At 48.0% G+C, this 16,911-nt stretch overlaps 1 pseudogene across 1 annotated transcript; it reads right to left on the reverse strand.

Moving 5' to 3' along the window:
• Nucleotides 1-360: 360 nt before the first annotated feature.
• Nucleotides 361-1,461, reverse strand: LOC104624963 (annotated as a pseudogene). Its single transcript, XR_738074.1, has one exon. The product of XR_738074.1 is annotated as a homeodomain-interacting protein kinase 2 pseudogene (transcript).
• Between the last annotated feature and the right edge of the window lie 15,450 nt (nt 1,462-16,911).

The following is a 16,911-nucleotide window of genomic DNA, read 5'->3' on the forward strand; positions in this document are numbered from 1 at the left end:
GATCGATTGTTTAGGTTAAGATCTTTCTGAAACCAAGAACCTACTTGCATTGACTTGGAAAGGAAATGCGGACTCTCCAGATCCATTCCCTCTTCTGGAAACAGTCCCAGAGAGAATGAAATACTGACAGAGGTGAAAGACTTTCTGAACTGTAACTGGCAAACTCTTGTTTTTACAACAATGGTTTTCAATGCAAGTAAACTCCAAGAGGTTGGGATACCATTTTTCTATCACCAACAAGTCATTCTAAGAGCCATCCCAGTTTAGGATTAAGGGATGACTTTCATCCATTTATAGGAATGTAGGAAAATTCCCATAGGTAAAATACATCTCCTAGTAACGTTACATGAGCCCAGCCTCTTACCTGTAATATCTGGATTGAAGGTATGTAGAACACACAGCTTTAGACACATGGCTAGCTGAACCAAAGTCTATGACCTTGACCCTATATGGCTGTCGGGATGGGTCTACCAACATGATGTTCTCTGGTTTGAGATCAGCATGAATCAGTCCCAAGCTTTTCAGCTTCATTAGGGCAGTTGCTACCTGTTGGAGAATTGGTCGAATGTACTTAAGGGGCAAGGGACTGAATTTGTTTTGTTTTAGGAAATCATAGAGGTTCTGCTCCAACATTTCAAAGACCAAGCACGTGTGATTCTTGTGCTGGAAGCACTCATATGCGCGGACAAAGTTGTAGTCATCCGCACTTTCTGTGCTCAGCCGAGCCAGGATGCTCACTTCAATCTGGCCTTGCCGGGCATAGGAAGGATGGTTCTTTAGGATCTTGATGGCCACAATCTCATTAGTGCCACGTTTCCAGCATTTGACTACTTGTCCGAAAGTTCCACGGCCAAGAAACTCTAACACTTCATACGTGTTGGTCATGGAACAGAGCACCTCATGTTGCACCAGCTGGTAATCCCCTTCGCTGTTGGAGCCACTGTTTTTGGAGGTGGCCGTGGAGGTGGTGGCGGTGGCTACAGTGGCCCCACTGGCATTGTTCTGAATCATTGGTGGATGCTCTTCGATGATCTGCACGCTGCTTGTGTTCTCGATCTCCTCACTCTTGCGCTTAAGTCCACATTTTTGGTAGGTGTCCAGAAGGCTCACAGTGCTGCGTCGCATCAGGTTGTGTGGCCCGCCCAGTGTTTGCCCAGACACTGCAACCACACCAGAAGTGCTGTTGGCGGACGTCACCACGATGTGCCCCGTGCTTGCTGGGAAGATGATGGTCTGTTCGTAAGGGATGCTTGGATTGGGGATCTGGAGGGAGGCGTTGACGGCTGCTGCGGCGGCTGCTTGGGAGGACTGCACGTTCTTGCTCTGGCTGTAGACTTTACTGTGTGTGCCGTACCCAGTCATATCCCAGTTCGAACTCGGCTCCACTTTCAGTTTCTTCACGCTACAGAAGGCACTTGACTGAAGGGTGTGAGGAGAGAAAACTTGCACATGCGAGGCCATACCTGCAATACAACATCAGAGTGAAACGACAGTGTCAAGACGCCTTCCCCAGCTTTTTTCATTTGTTCAGTGGCAGGAAGGGAAAATGGGATACAGACTTCAGATATAGCACATGCACACACACACAAAAATGAAGGTCTTCCAGAAATATGTATTCAACACAAATAAAATATTATGCTCTGAAATAAATCATTACCCCTGACTGAACTATACTAACAACAACCAAAACTCCTGCTCTCTTGCTCTCCCCCTTCACATTTTTAATAAAAGGAATGTAAATGTTATTTTTACCTCCTCTGCCTAAAAAGACTCCTATTCCCGTTGTCTCCAGGAATATATCTAGCTCTCAGGAATAACTGGTGTCAAATACTGCAAAGTATTCTGCCTATGGAGGCCAAATCACAAACCCTCAGGCTCATCTCATATTAAACAGTTTGGTGGATCTGACTTAAGCCCTCCATTTATTCCCATAAAACCACTGTACAGCTTCTGGCCTGCAAAGAGCCAGGATGGGCCCAGGAGATGATACACCATGACAAAATGGAAGCGTGCGGACAAAGTTGAGGAGCCAGGACAGAAGCAGCAGATGATGTTTCAGGTTGCTTGCCAAGTCTGCGTGTGGGAATCGTGCACAATGCTGGTCTGTGCTCTGGGACACTGGAGATGGGAGTTACACAACATGAGCTTCACTGTGTGCTCTCAGTTCTCCCAGATTTACAAAATTGTGTTTATCTATTCTTACTCACAGTGACAATACCATCACTGGAGAGCAGATCCCCTGGAAATGAACGTCATTGTTAGTGAAGCAACGTACACATTAGCATGGCAGAATTAGGTCCTATTAATAACTTTTTAAGAAAAGACAAAAGCCTATTTTACTGCAAGCTTCTTTAGTTCTAGAAGAGTTAATGATCTTCTACATCTTTATTAAAAAAAGCCCCACCAAACAAAAACAGAAACTCACAACCAAAGTGAAAATAAAGTATCACTGAGACAGACTTACTGAAGGATTCCAAGTAATATTCCACTGAAACAGAAACTGCGCCTATTCAGAAAAAAAGATGCGGTCCACAGAGAAAAGGACATCTATGTCCTGACTGGCTGCCAGCTTTCCCTGCCCCGGGTAGGGATGGTACTGCTGGGGCAAAGGTATTGTGAACAGCACAAATCTATGGGGATTCCTGGGGAAGGAGTCAGCGCCCGGCAGGAGTTAAAGCAGAAAGGCACAGCCTCCTTCACCCTTCTTTCTATCTGTCATCAGTGTTTCTTTTTAATAAAGCAGAATGACTAGGGAAGAAAAAGACAATATGCTGAGCTGGCACCATTGCTGAATTATTAAGCACAAACATAACCTTGACTTGTTTTCAACTTTAAAAAGTTAAGAACTGAGTGAATACTTCAGTGACAAAACCACAACAAACTCCGGAGTGCACATGGGTGACTCTGTGTGGAGACCTCAGAATATCTAACACTTGGCTCCCTTTCCTAGAAGAAATCCATTCTCCACTAGCCCGTGTTGCTCTTCGGAAGATTTTCTGGAGCTCATATGTACAACATACACACTCACACACATGCACGCATGAACATATACACCCATATACAAAAATGCGAACGTTACTCCACACTTCCAAGGCCGAGTAGCATGATCAAGCAAACACACCTAAACACACCCAACATCCATTTTCCACTTAATTCCCAGCAGCCCAAAGCCCAGGAACTGCTCAAGAGAGGGGCACTGTGGCGAGCCAAAAACCACCGTACGGAGCTATACAGAAGTAACCAGCAAAGCAAACACTCCAGTTTGGTTCAACACCCCCAGCTCCTTCCCTGCCACACAGACCAATTTATGAAGACAGTGCAGAAGCAGAAGAAAACCTCTATCAGGAGACATGGGGAAACCCTTACCCCTGCTGGAACACCCAATGCAAAACGCCACTAACCCCACTCTAGCAACGAAGCCCTGCAAACCATAGCATGCCCTCCTTTGCAGACGTGACCCCTGGCTTTAATGTGATTTCTGATGCTGTTTGCTGCCAGTTTGTATTAACTCTCCCCCCTCAACCTCCCTGACAGCAATTTCCAAGGTCTGCAACTGGGTTCTCAGGAACCCCCCAGATCCCTGCCCCTCTAAGTGCTGTCTCCTCTCTCCTTTCCACGGGGCGATGATGTTGCCACAAATGCCGTAGGCATGTGGCATGCAGAGAGAGCTCGGAGACCCACAGCAATATTACTCAACTTGCCACCCTGAACACAAATATCGTATGTGAGTGATCCGAAACTGTGTTTGTTTTTCCACTGATTAAGAAGAGTCATGGTGTTCCTTCTAGTACAGTACCGACCTGCCTGGAGAGCGGGGTTGGTTTGATGTATGTTTTCCCCCTGGACGTGAATAATAAAGCAGATGTAATTGGTAACATATTGTGGACCGAGCAGAGGTGTAATTTATAGCTTTATGGCTTTCATTCCATGGTGTGCTTGAGCAATATCTCTTCATACAGAATAAAAAGGGAAAAAGATGACTAACACAGAACAAGGAGAGAGGTTCTTCTCAAACGCTCCTCTAAAGGTAACACCAGAAGACCCAGGCACCCCAAATTAAAGTTAGGGATGTGAAGCGCAGCAGCTGCAACTTTCTCAGCTCCGCTGTAAAAATCAGGATAATCACCATCATTAAGAGACAGACTTTCAACTGGTGCAAACTGGCAGGGCTCCAGTTGGTATCAGCTGATGCTAAAAACAAGGTCAGCAGTCACTCAATGTTGTCAATGTCAGATGGCTGCCTGTGCCCCTTGGTGAAATGAGTTGTTAGAGACTGGTTTCCACATCAACAACCAGCCCCTTACTGTCCCTGCGCTGCCACTGGCAGCCTCAGCAGGGGAACAGGAACAGGGGACAAACGCTGACCCACCCTGGTACCCCAAAAACAGAAGGGGTGGAGGAAGCAGGGTTGTCCTGTAGCTAAAGGGAGGACTTTGGACTCCTCTGCTGCCACTTCCACCCTCCTCAGAGGTTGTATCTCATCGCAGGAGAAATATTTTTTTTCCCCTAAAAAAAGAAGTATGAAATGTTCCTTCCATCCAAAATTACTTTCTCACATTCGAGGTTTTAGGGGGACATGTTGTAAGGAGAATAACTTGGCCAGGTCTTCAGCATAGTCCAACACGAAGAAATTACAGGCTGATTGACAGCTTGGTGATGGGAAAAGAAGGCTTCTGCAGCAAAGTAATTTTTATTGCAAATTTGCCTGTGCAGCTAATGTGAGAAAAACACAACCCTAAATTTCCTGAGGACACTATCAAATTGTGCTGGTGGCATGTTCTTTTTTTGAAAAAGGATCTTTACTCCATGGCCATAGCAGAAATAGTAATAAATGTGAATAAAACTTGGACAGTTTGTTACAAGGATCAAATTCCTCATTACAGCCTGTAATATGATTTACAGCCTCAGCCTTCTGATTACATATGCTGCCAATAGCTTGCCATGACGTCTGTGAAGAAACAAGCCAGCAGTAATGGGGTGATCCATGCCAGCCAAGCCCTGTGACAGCAATGGCCCCTGAGCATCCCACAGAGCCAGCGGGGATGCTCCCAGGGAGCATCCTCGCTCCTGGGGCCGTAGAAAGATGGAGGCATCATAAGCCATAGAGGGATGGCGAATGGGCTGTTTCACCTGGGTAAAGTCCTCTTAAACCCCCGCTCACAGGTTTGCCAAGAAACCTCCTGTGCGAGGCTGAGCCTCTCCCGACGCCTCCCTTCGCTGCAGGAAGATCCTAGCAGGCACGCTGCCATGTTTTGCATGGGATGGCCTGAGGCTGGCACCCGGCTCCTCGCCTTTTTCGCGCTCCGCCAGGAGCGGAGGGGGTGAAATGCTCAGGATGAGCAGCCGTGCCCACCCAGCGTTCCCACTCACCCGAAGCCCAGCTCAGCCGGCCCACCTGCACTAGCAAAAGCTTTGTCTGGACTAAGGCAAGTGGCAACACAGGCTGAACCTGCCTGGGCTCAAGCTTGGTCCCTGCCTTGGCAGGGGTGCAGGGCAGCTTCCCACAACCCCAGTTAGCCAGTCAGGCTGCAGCGAGGACTCCGCAACAGCTAAATACAAGCCCTGAAGTGTGCAGGTATAATTTTTTTTATCACCCCAGCGCACGGCAAGTCTCTGGACTGGGAGCAGAATCAAGGTTGGGTACCATGTATTAAATAAAATTGATAGTTCCTTCCTTTAATAATGAGTTTTAGTGTAGCCATTTAAAGCTCTCACAGAATTGACAGTAACTGAATTTAATGGGGCCTCCCCGTCCTTGATACGACTCACGTAACTCCCTGTAGCATCCATATGAGCTGAAGTATGTGGTGTGCAGCCAGGGGACAATGTTAAAACAGCCTGAATGACTTTTATTAAAAGACTTGACTTTTTTTTTTCCCTGAGAACTCCTCCCACGTCAGCCTTCACTTAATAATAATTTAGCAGGTGCTATTTACAATTCAGATGGCCCTCTTCTGCATGCATACACAAATCATGCAGCCCGCCTCACTTGTACTTCCAACAGGTTTCGGGAAAGCAAATGAGGTAAAGTTCCCTATCCACCCACCTCACCCCAAAGGGCAAAAAAACACACTTTGGGGACTAAAAAAGGAACAGTTTGAAAGTCACTGATGTTTTCTTCTGCTTTACTCCTAGCACTTACTGCTGATTTATAAACGTGGCTTCTGCAGTGGCAAGAGACCAAGCCCCTGCCCTGTATTAAGTAGGCAGTCAGACCTTTTGCAGTACCTGCAGAGCTGCCAGCACACCGTAAGCAGAGGCTGCTTGCTGACTGCCGCCAGAACGACAGTGCCTGCTTGAAAAATACCGTCGAAAGCACATGGCATGTGTTCAGCATATAAATGATGCACGCAAGACACTCCTGAAATAAATATTTTCCACTTCTCCCCAGAGAGACACAAGCCTACAAACACATATGCACACCCGGGTTAAGAAGGCAATGAAAAGGGGATCTGCCAGGTATGGCTAATGTATTGCACCTTCAAAAGTAGCCGTGTCTCAGCCACAGCACTCTGCTTCATGGTGGCCTCTGCGTGGCCCCTTTTGAGGCATTGTCCCCACTACCACTGTGCTCTTGGAACCTCCTTAAAATTCCTAACCCTCGAGGTTACACAAATTCCTTCCCTTGTGCTACTGAATGTTTGAAGACAACCTCAAAGTGGAGTTCAGACCTCAACAGCCTCAGCTCCTTCCTGTTCCTGGTGAGCAGAAGACATCAAGGGAGCCTTCGTTCCAGGTGAAAATTGCCCTGCCTTCCTGGCTCTGTTCTTCCTGTCCTGCTAGTAAAACTGTCTCGTCCCAATTAGTAGCTTCCTAAATGCTTATGTAGCACGCAGCAGTTCTTAAAGATGTGACAGAGCCTGTCCCCTACAGTGCTCCAGCCCTGTCTTCACACAGCTCCAAGCTGCCATGTTTGATCCGCATCCCCCGGCCAGATGAAAAAGTAAGACTTTCCAATACACGGAGTAGCCATAAACAAAACCAACCAACGAAAGCCAAGCACCCTTCCGCCTCCCACACGCCGGAGAAGCTTACCTCCCACTGCAGTGCCCAGGAGCTCTGATCACAATCACCTTCACAGCCTGTATCCCACCGCCACCGCGACTGCCCTCCTACACATCCCTCCTCTGCATTTATATCATCAGCAAGGCAACCCTGCTCACTATTTCATACTCTACACCATGACTTCCCGGATAAAAGTTAGCAACCAGGACCTCAGTTAGTATGCTTGGGCACGGGGGGATGCAGGTAGCGATTTCCTATCATCCCTTGAGCAGGTTATTTTGGCATGTGGCTCACAATACTGCTATCCTCCCCGCCCCCAGTGCTGGGGCTGGTGGCAGATGGGTGCTCTCTGGTGCACGGTCCCTGCAGGGGCAGCATCTCTTTTCCCAGAGCTACGCACAGAGACTGTGAGATGGGCAGAGCCGTCTGTGCTGGGTCCGGCCCTCCTGGAACCATCCCTGCCACCCCAGGTGACAGCTGTCATGAGTAGCTCAGCGAGAAATGGGCTGCCCAGAGCCCTGGTGTGTCCTGCACAGACCGAACGAGGAGGCACCACCCTGGAGTAGACCCTGCACGGGAGCCTGGAAACATCTAGGCTGCTCCAGGCCCATCCACCCACACTCATAACATCTGGCGGGTCACTAGACAATGTGACGTGAGCTGGATTTGGACCATGGGCAACCACTTACATAAGCACGCTATACATCTGAAACACCACTTAGGAATTAGTGAATACAAGGCATCACCAGTCACAGATCTCCCTTTGAACCCCCTGTGCTGTCTTTCATTTTGTTTCGTCTCTATAGACAAAGGAGTCAAGTCCCTGCAGTATCAAGCCTTTCCTTCAGTGCTCAGTGACCACAATTGCACATCTCACCACTACAAAAGTCCACTCTTCGATATCCACTACAAGCCACAAAGCCCTACTATTGGATACCTTCTGTAATCTAGAAACATCGCAATTCTTATTCATCTTTTTGATGTGGGTTCAGGTGCCCAAGAGCCTAAGTAACAAGCTGTAGGCTCCTCTGACATATTCCTGGTTTTAGGCACGTGAAGCAAAATCTCAGGGACAAATATATACACTTACATTTAAAACCTTGATTACACCTCAATGAAGGATTCTTTTGGGGACATCTCCAGCTCCCACTTTAATGAACTGTAGTAATGACAAGAGATATTACAGATACCCTCAGTAAATTATGTGACTAGTTTATGTTTCACATTATAGTTAATTAACGATGCAACACCTGAGAATGCAGGTTAAAATATACCTCACCAGAGGCTGCCTCATTACTTCCCTGCAGATGCTGCAGCCACTGTACCTGACACCAATTTCTAGATCTTGGTGTAAGAAAGTCCAGCAGTCAAGTCCGTGCTCCCCTGAGCTGGAAGGTAATCCCTAGAGACCTTCTTAGGGGAAAACCCAGCACAGCTGGAACAGTACAAAACTTCTCTCCAGGACGCCTCAACGTCCCTGAATGGAAAACAAATGAAGGCAGCAAGCGAATACATTTGCAGCCTTGACAAAACAGAGCCAGACCCCAGTAAGTAAATGCCCTTCAGCATACCTGTCAAAGCTGACAGGAAGACTACCACCTCTATGGAAATCATGAGATGACGCTGCAAACGCTCTACCAAGATGTCAAAGTGTTCTCCAGACATAATGTAAGAAACCTGGGAGTCTGCTGTGCCCATGGCAGGTCTCAGCAGCTTGAGAAGGCAGATGGATAGCCCGGCCGGACGTACCTTGCTGAGCAACAGTCCTCCTGAGCCAGGGAGCAAAGCCATCAGCTCCTGTGATAACTTCTGGAGTCCCAAGAGCAAAATGAAGCAAAAACTGATAGTCAGAGGCAACGGCAGCACCTGAAAGCCTTCAAGGTCTGCATGAGAGTGCAAAGGAACTTATGCACAATCTCAAAGACCTTTTTTTGGTCTTTAAAAGTGGATCAAAAGACCCACTTTTGAAAGTGGGTGTCAGTGAAGTCGGGAACAAATTTTACAACCAAACACTCAGTACTCCCAAGGGCCTCAGAAGAGAAGACAGCCTGCTCTAGCATCAGAGATGGGATGAAAAATAAAGAACACGATGAAGTCAGACAGGCAGGATTGACGGTAAACCTGCTTTGAACCTTTATCTTCGGAGGACCCTGAAGGATGTCTAACAAAAAATGCTTTGCCAAAGAAATCCCTCTTTCAGTTTTCTCAGAGAGGGGCCCGGCATGGCTGAGGCACACACTAGGTACCTGGCTGGGGCTCTGCTGAAGGTTGCTGGGGGGCCATGAGCAGCACCGCATCTCCTTAAAGAGCAGGAGACAGCGGTAACACACGCAGCACCACTCAGAATGAGGCATGACACACTGAGACTTCTAAAATGCCATACTTAAATGAGCTCTTGAAACGCTGTGAATGGCCAGAGGAGATGGGGAAAGCAAGCTTCCAAGGAATGTTCTGTGGCTTCCCCATCCTAAAGCTGAAATGGCACCAGATGAGCGTAAAAGCAGTTATTTGGATCGATGTGCCAGGTAGTTGGCAACAGCATATGTGTTCTGGCCACTTTCCTCCCTCCCATCGTATGTCCTCCACAGAGGGAAAGTGGAACAAACTTTAACCACAGCATTTCTACAGCACCCAAAGCTCCCTTAAGTGAGCTATACAAAGTAGCCTGAGCAGTAAATATGAAACTGGCCAGGGCTTGCCTTGTAGTCCTGTGTAGCACGCATGTAGGTCCATAGGATTAATGTCCAAACAAGCCTAGGTTCCCACAAGCTCCCTCTCTGATTGCTACTTGCTGACAGAGTCGCATCCTGAAAGCAGAACTGAAAAAAAGAAGGGTCCTGGCATGGCTCTGCTTTCCAGGCAGCGTGGGTCAAGTCACTCAGCTGGGTCACTTCGGTTTCCATCTTCCAAACAGGGATTGACTACAGCATCCCCATCTTACAGGGGAAACAGAAGACCCCAGGTCCTACAACCTTTACTGGCCACCCCACCTGGCCCTCTGTGGTCTTAGTTCCTGGGAAAGGGTGACGGGGTCTCTGGAAAAGGGACCAAAATGAATCAGCGTTTTCCTCTCCTGCCCTGGCTGTGCCCCCGACACCCACGCAGCACTGGCACACTTGTGGCTTCCCACAACTGCCTAGTGGAAAGGATATTTTGGCTTTTTCCATCACAGCTGCCTCCTCACCTGGATGACTTCCCACCCGTAAATATTAGCTTTGTAAAGTCAATGACTCCAACTGGCCAGCAAGTGTGGTGAAACCACAGGGAATGGCTGGCACCTCGCATACCTCACTCGTTAGAAGCAACCCTACTTGTGAAGGCAGGAGATGGGCAAGGCTTGCTGGAGTCTCAGGCTCAGCCTCTCACTCCCACAGGATTTTTTCGTAAGTGTTTCATTTGCAAAGAGGCCATTGCATGACATTCAGCCCTTGCTTTGTTTATGAAATCTGAAACTCAGATCAAGTGCTAGCTGGGCTGAAAAGGTCAGTTTGCCTGTTCACAAAGTCCCTCCCTTGATTTAATTTCCATCAGGATACAGACCTGTTGGAGAGAAACAAGCCTCTGGTGAGGTCTGGATGAAATACACGGGATCTGGGCTGCAAAGGAATACAAAGATGCAAGGAGAAAGCTGGGGAAGCTGGGCACGGGGCTCTGCCAAAACAGAAAATTGAGACAGACTGATTTGATGACCTCCCAACTATACCAAATCCAGGGTTAACGACATCTCCTCGCTTCTGCAGCAACATCTCCCTTTCAAGTAAGAATGACCAAACACAGGATTTACAGCACTCTCATACATTGAGGGCTATGGGGTGTTTTAGGAAATCAAGAGAAAGGATACTGCAGGTTAACCACCTGACCTGCAGTTTAAGTAGTTAAAACAATTCTGCAAATAACCTGTCCTCACAGAGGCACACAAACGCACATCCGCACAGAGAAAAGCCCTTCAGTTCCTCAGGGAAACACATCCTGAGCATAAATTTTTCACCCTGTCTTCCAAGACTTTATGTTCCTCATCACTCAGGGCCAAGAAAACATCCCCAAAGTGATGGCCAAACAGTCAGAAACCTTTTTTGCTGTCACTCATGGCTTTTGGGTTGCATTCCAAAGTCAGGCTATAAATCCAGAAATGTATGACATGAAACGGGCTAGGGCCATGAGCTAGGACCAGAACGGGCACAGCAGGACTGAGCCATCTGGCCCAAATCAAAGACCATCGGGGAGACCCAGGGTTTAGGGTTTGCGTGTGGACTCGTTTCTCCCCCAGAAAATCCTCTTTAATTCACAGGCTGTACCTGAGAAGAGTAACCCTGTAGAAAAGTGCCACTTAACTGTCTCTCTCGGTCCCTTCTCCTTCGAGAGCGGCGAGTAGCTCATAGGAGACCACGGTGAGAGGGAGCTGCAGCAGTCTCCATGAGAACATGGGGCGTTAACAGGCGTAACCTTGGGAACCCTGGTGACTGCGATGGCTCAGAAATTCCAATGATTTGTTTTGGTGTATTTGAGGTTGCACTGACCTCTGTCACACGAAACACATGGTCACGCTCAGGCACACATAGACACGCAGGCACTTGCACAGCCAGAGGATGACCCAGGAAGGCAATGAATCTCTTCTCCAGAAGAAATGAGTGATGCCCCAAGTGATCCCACAGAAGTGCCTCTGGATGCCTCCCTGCCCCACTGCTGGCTGGCTGCTGGGGCTGGCGGTATATGCATGATCTCCCACTGTCTTCACAGTAACCTTCTTTTTAAGCAAGGTCTAATAGGACAGAGGCCAGTTCAGCATGCAGAAAAGAAGCTTGTCTGGCCAAGGACAGACTAGGTGATGCAGGAAGCTCTTGCTAACACAGAAAGAAAACCTGATTGAGGCATGGGGATAAACTACATGAAGGATTTCAGAGCCTTGAAGAGTAAACATCCAGGAGCTCAGGAAAGGATATCTACTTGAGAAAGGATATAAGGCCCTTGTGTGCAATGAAGAAGCTCAGGGACAGCAGTAACTGCCTACTCCCCCTCAAAGCTCGAAAAGAGAAGAAATCAGGGGGAGTGAAGTCATTAAGAGAAAGAAAACAATAAAAACTTCCACCTGTATCAGCAGAACTCCCTGGCTACCATCAGTCTCTCCCCCAGGTTTCTCTTTTGTGCAGGATATGATTATTTATTGGCATATTTATTACTCAGCTCTACAGTGCTTAACACCATGGCTGCTGGGCTTCTAATGCTGGCAAGAGTAGAGCGTGACAGAAGAAGGGCAAAGCTGAACGTGGAGATCCAGTAGGATACATGCCAAATGCCTTCTGCAGCGCAGCCTGAGGCACGCTGCTGCGGTGATGGGCTGGGAAGGAGGACCGAGCTTCAGAGACAGGCTCTAGGTGGAGACAGCCCCACAGCCAGACTGGGCGTACATGTTCCTCTTCAACCAAGAGCGAGCAAGCAGGTGATAGCTTTGGTGGGGTGCACAGTGAAAGACAACCCTTGGTGTAACTTTGCTCCAGACCGCTTGGTGCTTTTGAGACCGTGAATGGGGTCTCAAAAACGGGGAACCTGCAGAGACACGGGCACCTGAGCACGCCTCACGCCATGTACAACTGCGCTCACGCTTCACTTCCAGTAACTGCTGTGCGGCACTCATGGGTATGGCACAATTGTTGAAGCCAAACCTACAGTATCAAAAATCCACATTAGAAAGGAAGGATAGCTGGCTATCCTAAGATGACAGACCAGCTAAAGGGGCTGTCAGGCCTCCTTCTCATCCATGATCCTACATTTGTGAACTGACATGTGGCTACGCTCTTACTCCACCTTTTCCGTAAGCACCTTTTTGGCACTATTACAGTTGTTTTGCAGTCATGTCCTTTCAATCCAGGACACTTGACTCTTTCCTTTTCCTACAGCAATGAAATTAGAGGATTCAGCCTAAATGCAGGGGGACAACAAGCTCAGAATCATCAAGGCGCTGATATCGCAGCCAAACTGTCCACAGTCACACCTACGGGTTTCAACTAACGATGAAAAGGAAGTCTGGCCAAACTGAGTCACGGGGAAAGAAGAGTTTCTGGGAAAATAAGCTCTGTATGATTTTCTCACAAGGAGCAAATAACACTGCTGTTTCCACAGGATCAAGAAATAACAAATTAGTAACCTCTTGTGGTCAATCACAAGAGCTTTCAATAGGTCTAGGAGAACCTTGGGCATCTTAGCTTTGTATAATATAGAAATGACTGGGGAAAAAATGGCCCTCGGTGAGCCTATGGTTGAGCGATTGTGAGAATCCCAGTAAATGATGAGAAGGGGGAACTGCCAAAAAAACAAAACCAGATAGGGGAATTTAGTACCAAAAGTCCTGTAAACTTTCATCAGACCTTATGCACTCAAAAGTCACAGAGAGCTTTCCAATATCCATATGGATGAAGAGACTGGACACTAGATTCAGCAGAAATACAGTAACTGGGGAAAGAATTTCAGTGGGAAGGGGCGTGTTTACATTCTGTATAAATACCCAATTCATTCAATGTCTGCAGTACTCCTTTGTGGACATACTCCTTGGGTTTGGTCATTTTTCGTATCTGAAAATAGCCACACTCCCCTCCTTAGTCCTTCCTGGGCTCATGGGAGACTGAAATGAGTCACCCGCGGACCAGCTGAGTCATCCAGCAAAAGCTTGGAAAGCAATGCAAAACTGGTCATCACATCCACGACTAAAACGTGGATGACAGCAGCCCTCCTAGCAACCAGCCATGCATTAGGCAGCAGGGGTGGGAGACCACTGCCACTATGAGCCGTTATTTTTAAGCCAGACAGAAAACGGCCTTAAATGAAAGTAATAAAATGCAGAACAAGCGCTGCCCACCAGTTCTTCATCTCACACAAAGCCCCTCTCCATTCAGTTTCCCCATCCCAGCCACATTAAAAAAAAAGGAGTTGCCTATCTCAGAAACGGCCATCTCCTTCTTCCAGATCCTGGGCAATTTCTAGCTCATTTTCCAACTTCTATAAATCAAAGTCCTAATTCATTCCATTTCTTTAGAATACCAACAAAACCTGTTAAGATATGCAAGCTCTCTCAGGACCAAATAACTATGACCTTTTAAGAACACAGGTCAGTATTTCTTTTTTATGTCTATTATCTTCAGAACAAAAGGAAGTGGCGTAAGTACTTTTGGGCACAAAAAATGTATTTACTTGAAAGGTTTTTTACAGTGATTACAAAAGTTTACCAAGTGAATTCAGAACAGTGGGTGACTGTTAGACCTCTCCTGAGGAGCTGGGCAAGCTGTGAGCAGATGCAGTGCAAGCCCCCTTGCCCCACACATCACTTGGGCAGAGTGCCACAACCTTGTATTTGGGCACCAAACAAACAATGCTCAGCCGCCCCAGACCTGCTGTCGATCAGCACACCCCATCAGGCACGTCTCTGACACACCTGAATGGGCTAAAAGTGCCAACTGGGACCTTAGTCCTACAAACGTTAGTCACAGGCGTGAAGTTTGAAACAGATATATTTATACCAGCACCTACAAAATCAGTGTCCCACAACACAGAGCTTGCCCTGATCTCTGTCACCCTTTATGGAAGTCTGGTAAAAATAGAAAACAAGATGACAAAAAACAAGGTGACAAAAACACTAAGGGCCACAGAAAGTCCCAATATTAACTATTACGGAAATATTCACAAAGGAGACAAGTAAAAGGGAGAAGGTGTAGCTCTAGAGCAAAATGGACAGTTGGTAGATCTCTAGGGGAATTGCCTGTTCTCCCTATGCTGCCATGGGAGAGCAAGACCGCCTTGCAAGGGCTGAGGCACACAGCACAGCTGCTCAGGGAAACCCATCTCCACACAGCTCGCCGTCGCCCTGCGGACCTCATGCCACGAGCTGCCACCGAGCCAAGTGTGGGGGGCTCCAAAGCAGCGGGCGGTTATGGGGACAGCACGTGTGGCAGGTCAACAGTGCAGGTCCCTCTGTGGCTCACCCAGAAAACCTGCTGGCTTGAGGGTCCCGACCAAACTCCTCTCACCTGCCCCCAGCAGTGGCAAATGGCACTGGGGGACTGCACATGAGATGGCACCAAACAGGTTTTCATGAAACTGCTCTAAATTTCCCAACTAATGATGTCACTGTTCAGTCTTGGTCCTTCCCTCTAGCTCATCCTTGGGTTTCAGCAAGACTGTGATACATTTCCATTTCTGTGCCTCTGCTCCCAGCCCTCTGCACCCTCTCTCCTTTTTTCTTTACCCCCTGCTCCCCCTACCCCGAAAAAAAAAAAAAGCTGAGAGGGTCAGATGGGTATCAGTGAATGAACGACCCAACAAGCCAGTGTAACACTTGATCCTTAGAGAAGATAGACGTCAGACAGAAGCAGGTGTAACTGAACATCTAGTCTTCTCGGTCGTAGAGCTGTTCAAATGAAATGGTAACTTACTCCGCGCTCTGCAGGGGCAGAAAATAAATATGAAACTGGATCCCGGCAGCACCAGGAGATCCCAGAATTGACCCTCCTGCTTTCTGCTCTCCCTGCTCTGCCTGCTCCAAGGAACATGCTATTCCTGGAGGAGTTTTAAAAAATAAAGCTCAAGCAAGGGTTCTTGTGTCCTCTCCACTTCCCAAAGCCAAGGCAAGCAGCTCGCTTGAGCGGCCCTCCCACGTGCGGCACCCTCTGTGTCCTGGCACTTGCTCACGGCCCAGCGCCGGCACCATGGGCTGCCCTGGTACCAACCACGAGCGGTGCAGCAGCCGCAGCGTGCAGCTCGGCACACGTGAGCTCCTATAAACTTGTCAGACCGTGCAAGACATGAATCATGTGGATTGCCACAACAGCAACACAGCGTGTGCAGCCCTGCTAAAAAGCAAACAAACAAACAAAATTCTTAAGACACTCCAAAACACAGATGTGGGTAAATGGCCACTCTCCTGAGGCTGCCGGTAGTTAGGCTACACGGCTCGCCTGAAAAAATATACACTCTCCTGACGCATGACACTTCAGCAATGCTTCAGCATGGCTGTAGTAAGGAGCCAGGGGAAAGCAGGAGTAACACCCAGCCTCTTCTCACTGGGCACCTGGACCCTGAGCAAGCAGACGCCTGTGCTGCCCGGGATGCTGGAGGTGTGAGAAAACCCTTGTAACAAAGGCTGCTCACCAGTCACCGAGGGCTGTGGCTGCAGAGGTTGCTCAGGGTCTTTTGGAAAACCCATCTCCAAGTGCACTTAGCCAGCTGGAGGTGCTGCCTGTCTTACACGGGCAGGAAAGTTATGCTGGAGAAACAGCAATGCCTCTTCCTGCTCAAGGCCCTCCCGGAGTCCTTGGTGTAGCCATGAGACTGAAGCATGGAAATAATGCTCCAAGTGCATCTGAGGAGTTTCCATGCTGCCTTTACCCTTTGGGACAGCCTTCAGGGTGGATGAGATGACTACTCCATCCATCCTTGTGGGCCACCAGAACATACTGTTTCAACAATGTACCTGTCACTGGTTAACTAGACTTTGGATGTACATGTATTTTTCACTTTTATCATTGCGATACGGTCAATGGGGACACTGACCATTTTACCATTCTGTTTTCCGTCCTGCTCTTAAATGATCTCACTGTGTCACCTCTTAAGCCACTTTCCTTCAAACACTTGCAGACATGCCTCACCTTCTCACCAGCAACTGCAAGCCTGTGACCCAAGAGATGAATCAGGCAGACAGAAGCAAAGGGGAAAGGCATAAGGCCAGTTTGTTTCTTTTTCTGGAGGATTCAGACCAGAGGCTTCAGCTTCTCCAGGTCAAGACAGTGTCTGCATTAGAAAATATTCTAGAAATTCTTTATTTAACTGTTCCCCTAGGGCAGCTGGCTAGACCCTCACGCTACAGGCACGTGGGCCTGTGTCTGACTTTAAGCACACAAATTGTCTTAACTGACTTCAGCA

The sequence above is a fragment of the Phaethon lepturus genome, unplaced genomic scaffold (genome assembly GCF_000687285.1).
Source record: "Phaethon lepturus isolate BGI_N335 unplaced genomic scaffold, ASM68728v1 scaffold47968, whole genome shotgun sequence".
Lineage (NCBI taxonomy): Eukaryota > Metazoa > Chordata > Aves > Phaethontiformes > Phaethontidae > Phaethon > Phaethon lepturus.